At 32.0% G+C, this 6,294-nt stretch overlaps 1 long non-coding RNA gene across 1 annotated transcript in view; it reads right to left on the minus strand.

Annotated features, from left to right (window-relative positions):
- Positions 1-8: 8 nt before the first annotated feature.
- Positions 9-6,294, minus strand: part of LOC106689195 (uncharacterized) — an 8,089-nt gene continuing 1,803 nt past the window's right edge. The window contains exons 2-3 of the long non-coding RNA XR_001344395.2: positions 4,976-5,112; positions 9-3,458 (exon numbers count right to left, since the gene is read on the minus strand). This is a non-coding gene — a long non-coding RNA (uncharacterized lncRNA). The remainder of the gene's footprint in view (positions 3,459-4,975; positions 5,113-6,294) is intronic.

Raw genomic sequence — 6,294 nt, forward strand, 5'->3', positions numbered from 1 at the left:
TACCTGGTTGCAGTGGATCAAAGAAAGACTTCAGTTTTTCGAATACCTCGGATGAGTGATCTTCTAAAACTGAATTGAATTGAAGAGTCTCGGTACCTCGGATGAGTGAGCCAATATTCGACAGTCAAAATACCTCGTACTGAGTGAGTTCTTCCAACCAAATTTCTTCAATCTTCTTAGGGATGGTTTTTAAAAACCGTCCCTGTTCGGGCGCCAGTTACATATCATAAAAAATCAGTGAATACTAAAATGACTTTATTTTAACATATTTACAAGAACTACATGTTACTGTTACTGTTACTAGTCCCTATCTTCTAACTTCTAACTTAGCTATCTAGTCTAGGAAATATATATGAACACTTGAGAAGAGGGGGTAGGAAGAATAGTGAAATAGGAGAAGGGGTTTAGACCAATCGGATATTTTTAGGAGACTAGGTGGGGGCTAGAGAGCCTATGAAATTTAGGAGTAAATATCTGGAAGGGGGGAAAAGGCGTGGCGAGATTTTGGGTGGTCAGACTTCTAAGAAAGAGACCATGACCTAAGACTTGTGTGTACTGACTTACATATGTTAACCATAAAATAGTTTGACTGATGCAAGTCCATTGTGAGATGACAGCATGTTCCTGGCTAAGTGTCAGCCAAATAAAGTTGCTATTGATATAGGATACTAAGGGCTGTTAGAATGGTCTCAAGGGCCTTCTGGGAACCTAGTTGTTTTTATTGAGTTTCTTTTCTATAAAATTGTAAGGAGAATATGCAACATAGCATGCATAGACATATGCAACCATATGTCTAAAGTGACTTAGGTTCAGTCGGGCAAGGGGCAATTGGTTAAATTTATAATACCGTTTCCTAAACTGTAGAATATGAAAATCCTATCGATTTTAAGACCGCGTATTGATTAATTTTAACTTTCTTGATTTATAACATGTTAGGGTCTCTTTATATATGTTGAGATATGTAGAATAAGAAAATGCTATCGATTTTATGATTACCTATCAATTTATTTGAACTTTCTTGATATCCAACATGTTAGGGTACCTTTATGTTTTGAGATATGTAGAATATAAAAATATGAAAGTTAAACAAATGAAATTAGTTATATATGTATTCGTTCATTTTTGTTTTCATAAGGAAATAGAATATTTCCAGACTGTTAATAAAGTTGCCAAATGATGTGGTAATCCGATTTCTACCAAATTTCAGCAGTCTGTTTGCAGTTAGTGGTCCGTTACACGGTCTACATGTTGACTTTCAGGCACTTTTTTCTTATGAAAACTCTTATCTTAACATTTTAGGAAGCGCTGTCGTTGATAAACCTAATAATTAGACTAATATTAAACATGGTCCAACGACAAAAACATTGCAGGACGTGTCTTCTAATATGAACGCTAAGAGATCTCAAGGTAATTAACAATGGTGTCACCTCCTTCAATAGATTGTGAGTAATCCCTAGTACGCATGTTCCATATATACCATCCATTTCCTAAGACGATAGAACACATTTTTTGTGGGTTTAGAGATAATTCCAACTCACTGAATTTTCGGAATGAAGCTCATTCTCTCCCCAACGTTTATCTTCGTGAGTGGTCACTTCTTGATCATCAATGTCTTCTCACAGTAATAATGAGCAGGATATAAACCTAGATACTTTCTATTATAGGGAAAAATCTAATTTATGTGAAAATTAAGGTTTATTCTGATAATATATAAAGAAATAAAATTGATTAAAAAGTAAACATACAAATTTTCTACCAAGCTTGTCATTGTCAACGTAAGAGACCTTTTACGTCATTTTTGAATAATAGTTGACTAGTATACCCGTACTTTTCCTAAAGGTGTGACTCCGGTAATTTCCAGAAAGGATTGGTGCCATTTCGTCAATAACAATTCAAAGCTTAGTCAACAATCGTAAAAATGTAGCGCGATTTATCTAGAGGAGATTTATAGACCATCTCGAGCTATTACCAACAGGCCTCTCTCAAATAAAGTGTATTCTCTCCGTTTAACGTCTACACCTCTAGATAAGTTGCGTTAATTTTGTCTCTTAGACGCCCATAAGCGATTTGTCTTTAGCTTGAAGGAAGGAGTATGATGGAGGGAATAAGCTGCTAGAACCAATATAATCCAAAATGGTGCGCTCCAAAGGTTTATTATAGCTCTGAAGTAGGAAACAATAGAGGTTTGCAAGCCTTACCATAGCTATTATCCGTCTATACACAGTTAATCCTTGTAACTAAGTTTAAATAATCAACTAGGTACTTTTTTAGACATGAATCATAAATAACTAAAAATAATATTCAAAAAACTACAGTCAATTTAGCTACATGTAATTTTTTACCAGCCCTGAGAGTAGAGATAATAAAAAAAATATTGAATAATCTTATCAATCATAAATTTATTAATAAATTTCCTAATTATTAGTCATTTTTTCTGTAACAGAATATTTAAAAAAATTACCATTGCATTTCTTTTAGGGATACTTTTGGTTTTGAAAAAAAGAAAATATTTGACTAACATAAAAAAATATTTAGTTTGTATAATTTTAAATATACAAATATAAATATATAGATGACTAGATCAACTCACTGGAATATGTTTTGGCCCTTAAGCTCCTCAAGTTCCATTGCCACACGTTTTAGATAACTACATATTATATGAGTTCCCATCGGTCCACACTTTTCTCTATTTCCACTTGTGGAGTTCAATCTACCTTCACCGAAGAAGTGGCTAGATAGATTATCTTGAGAAGAGAGAAGAATTAAGTGATAATAAATAAAACTTTTATGTTTGTCAATTTATGCTTTAGGCTAGAAAAAAATCCAAAAGCGAAAGCATTGTTTGTAGTCTAGTTGGAAAAAAGTTTCTTGAATCTGGAGTAATTCATGATATTTTTATAATTTAATTAAATTATTTTTTAATTGAACTACATTATAACAGGGGAAAGTGGCCTGATATCAGATAGCCCTCTCTAACTTTTATGAGGTGCTCCTTCTGAGCGGATTAGTCATGAACGAATTCCTAGTGATAGAACTGAGTGGAAAAGGAGTGAACCTGTCTTACTCTATCTTCCCTGTGCCAGTAAGTTACTTATTCGGCGTCACTGAGTGAATGAAAGTTTGTTTGTCTTGAGGATCATCAAGCAGAAGTGGGTAAAATGTCGTTAATGTCAATTTTTGTTTTGATATCAAGTTTATTAATTTATTTACTTATATATATATTTTTTTTATCACAAAGTTTGATTTTCTAAAAAAGAAGGATTTCTTTTATTTGAAATTTTTATTTCGAGCAAATGTTCTTTCTGGTATGTAGGAGGCGAGGCCGACTGGTAGGAGACCACGCGGCAGACGAGGCTATGTGGAGCATATCCAACGACAAGGTCTGGAAAGAGGAAAAACGCTGGCTGAGATAAAGATGCTTGAGATGTGTTGACCAATTGGTTAGAGGCTCCTCCACGCTGAAAGGCAATTAAGGAAGATGAGAAAGATGTAGAAGTTCATTCTGGTCAATCCCAAAGATTTTTTTTTTTTTCGATTATTATTTTTTGAAGTTATTGGCACTTTTTGAATAAATAGGATTTTATTTTAAAATATTTTGTCTTTAATAATTACTGAGTTGCTGAAAGATTGGATTGTATCTCATATTGTGCTACTAGGTGTCTGAGTAGGAAAATAACAAATTTTACTTACGTATTTTAATAACTAGTATGGGATTTAGTAAAAAAGAAAGAATGAGAAGCTGATGGAACGTTTGGGAAACTCAACATCATGGCATTAATGAAAAAGACTTGATACGATCGATGAATAGGACATGCATAGAGGATGCCCAAGAATATGCTATGTGGGAAACCAGATGGAAAATAGAAAAGGGGATATTTATAAGGATGCTTCCCGGATCCAGAGTAAGTTAAGATATGCTTACAATTTAATTAAATGATTATGTTTTTAAAAATTATATTCTATATTAACTCTTTGATTTAGCTGCTGCTATTTTAAAACATTATTTTATTTTTGAAACACTTTTATTGATATGCCGAGAAACCTAGATGTCTTGCGGGCGAATAGAACTGTTTAATGTATATTTATTTGTTTGTTTTGTCTTCGAACACTCCAGGTTAGGCAAAGCCATAGGTGGAAAGTTAATCAAACGTTGGGTTCAGTTATTTGTATATATTTATTTATATATAATATTAGGCAATCCAGAGCGATGGTGATGTTTGCCTATGCATTCTGACTGACTTCTCGGGAACATTGCTAATATTATTATACCTATACTGGAATATATAAGCTGATTTCATAGCAATAGTTAATGTTTAAAAAAATAAAATAAAATTTAGAGAGAAAAGAAAAAAAGTTTTATTCCATAACGGTAAGTGACATTATTCGATGTGATAAATATGTAATCAAATGAAATTAGTTATATACATATTCGTTCATTTTTGTTTTCATAAGGAAATTAAAATATTTCCAGACTATTAATAAAGTTACCAAATGATGTGGTAATCCGATTTCTACCAAATTTCAGCAGTCTGTTTGCAGTTAGTGGTCCGTTACACAGACTTTCAGGCACTTTTTTCTTATGAAAACTCTTATCTTAACATTTTAGGAAGCGCTATCGTTGATAAACCTAATAATTAGACTAATATTACAAATGGTCCAACGACAAAAACGTTCCAAGACATGTCTTCTGATATGAACGCTAAGAGATCTCTATTTATACTAGGTAATTAACGTAACTCTTAATCCGAAATAGTTTACATGTAAAAAATAAACGTAAAAGACATATTTAAAGAAAACAATTACTATAAGTATCTTGTTTAGCTTGAAGAAATTCGAATTAACATGTTTTCAAGATAACGATTTACTTTTCAAATCAAATCATTATGAACTTCCAACTCCTCATATCATAGTTTAAATGGTATCACCTCCTTCAATAGATTGTGAGTAATCCCTAGTACGAAAGTTCCATACATACCTTCCATTTCCTAAGACGATAGAGGACATTTTTTGTGGGTTTAGAGATAATTCCAACTCACTGAATTTTCAGAATGAGCTCAGTCTCTCCCCAACCTTTAACTTTGTGAGTGGTCACTTCTTGATCATCCGTAAAATCTGTAATGAGAACGTAATTTGTAATTAGAATCGTGGTTCTAGGGCGATTTACATATAGGTAGGTATATATACTACAATGTTTTAATTATGTAATATTAATATATTTGTATGTGCAGGAGTGGGATAGCTCATTGGTTAGGCACTGTACTACCAACTCCAAGGAGCGGGGTTCTGATTCGACCAGGTAATTTTTTATTCTGTTACTGTAGCTGTGAGTCACCATCCGGTCTGATATAGTGGGTTACCCTTAATTGGAAAAAACTCAGTTGGACGTGCGTATTCTCACCAAATCACCTTCTTGTACAACCGTTTTCTAGAAACTGTACTTCCTAACTAAGTACTAAGCCTCAGACCTTTCATGGATTATCGCGGTTTAGATTTATATATTACACATTCTTCACTCCAGAAAACTTTATTGTTAACATGAAAAACCACTGAATTTAATAAAAGAATGTTTTCAATATTTGTTTATTGTAATTTATAGCGACAATGTAATATAATATGTATTTAATTATGTATGTAATATACATTACATTTCCAACAAAAACAAAAAAAAAAAAAAAAAAAAAAAAGCAATTTTACCATTGTCAGTTGTTGCTTGATGAGCTTAAGCTACGCCATATATGTTTGGTATACCTGCTATTAAAGTAAGGAAAGGGGGACTCTAAATTTCCTTTTCTAATTCATCTGAATAGTAACCCAAATTTGAATTTGATAATTTCCGAGTAATTTCTGCAAACTAGATAAAAAATACAATATGGAAGAAAACTTGAGTGAATATATAATTTAAATAGTTAAAATTTAAAATTTTATATAATTTTACGGTTGTTTTACTGAAGAGTGTATATTATGAATTAGGTATAGTATTTGTCTTATAACAAGGCTGCCAAGAATTTACTAATTTAGTTTAGCTACGTTACAGGACTTTCCTAATATGCCATAATTATTATGTCCTAATAGTTTTAGGGATTCGGTATTATTACAATAAATATCAAGTTTAATTTGTTTTCGTTGTAAAACGTTTTCATGAGTGTATTCCAGGACTTTTTTTTTTTTTTAATAATAGTTGAAATTTAAAATATAAATAGGTAGACCGTATAAATAGACCACCCAAGATTTGGAAACAAGGTAAAATTCATCCGTCTATATTAATATTTGTTTGTCTTATTTTTAATATAATTA

This window comes from Halyomorpha halys, unplaced genomic scaffold (assembly GCF_000696795.3).
Source record: "Halyomorpha halys isolate HHAL.00 unplaced genomic scaffold, Hhal_1.1 Scaffold1299.1, whole genome shotgun sequence".
Taxonomy (NCBI): Eukaryota; Metazoa; Arthropoda; class Insecta; order Hemiptera; family Pentatomidae; genus Halyomorpha; species Halyomorpha halys.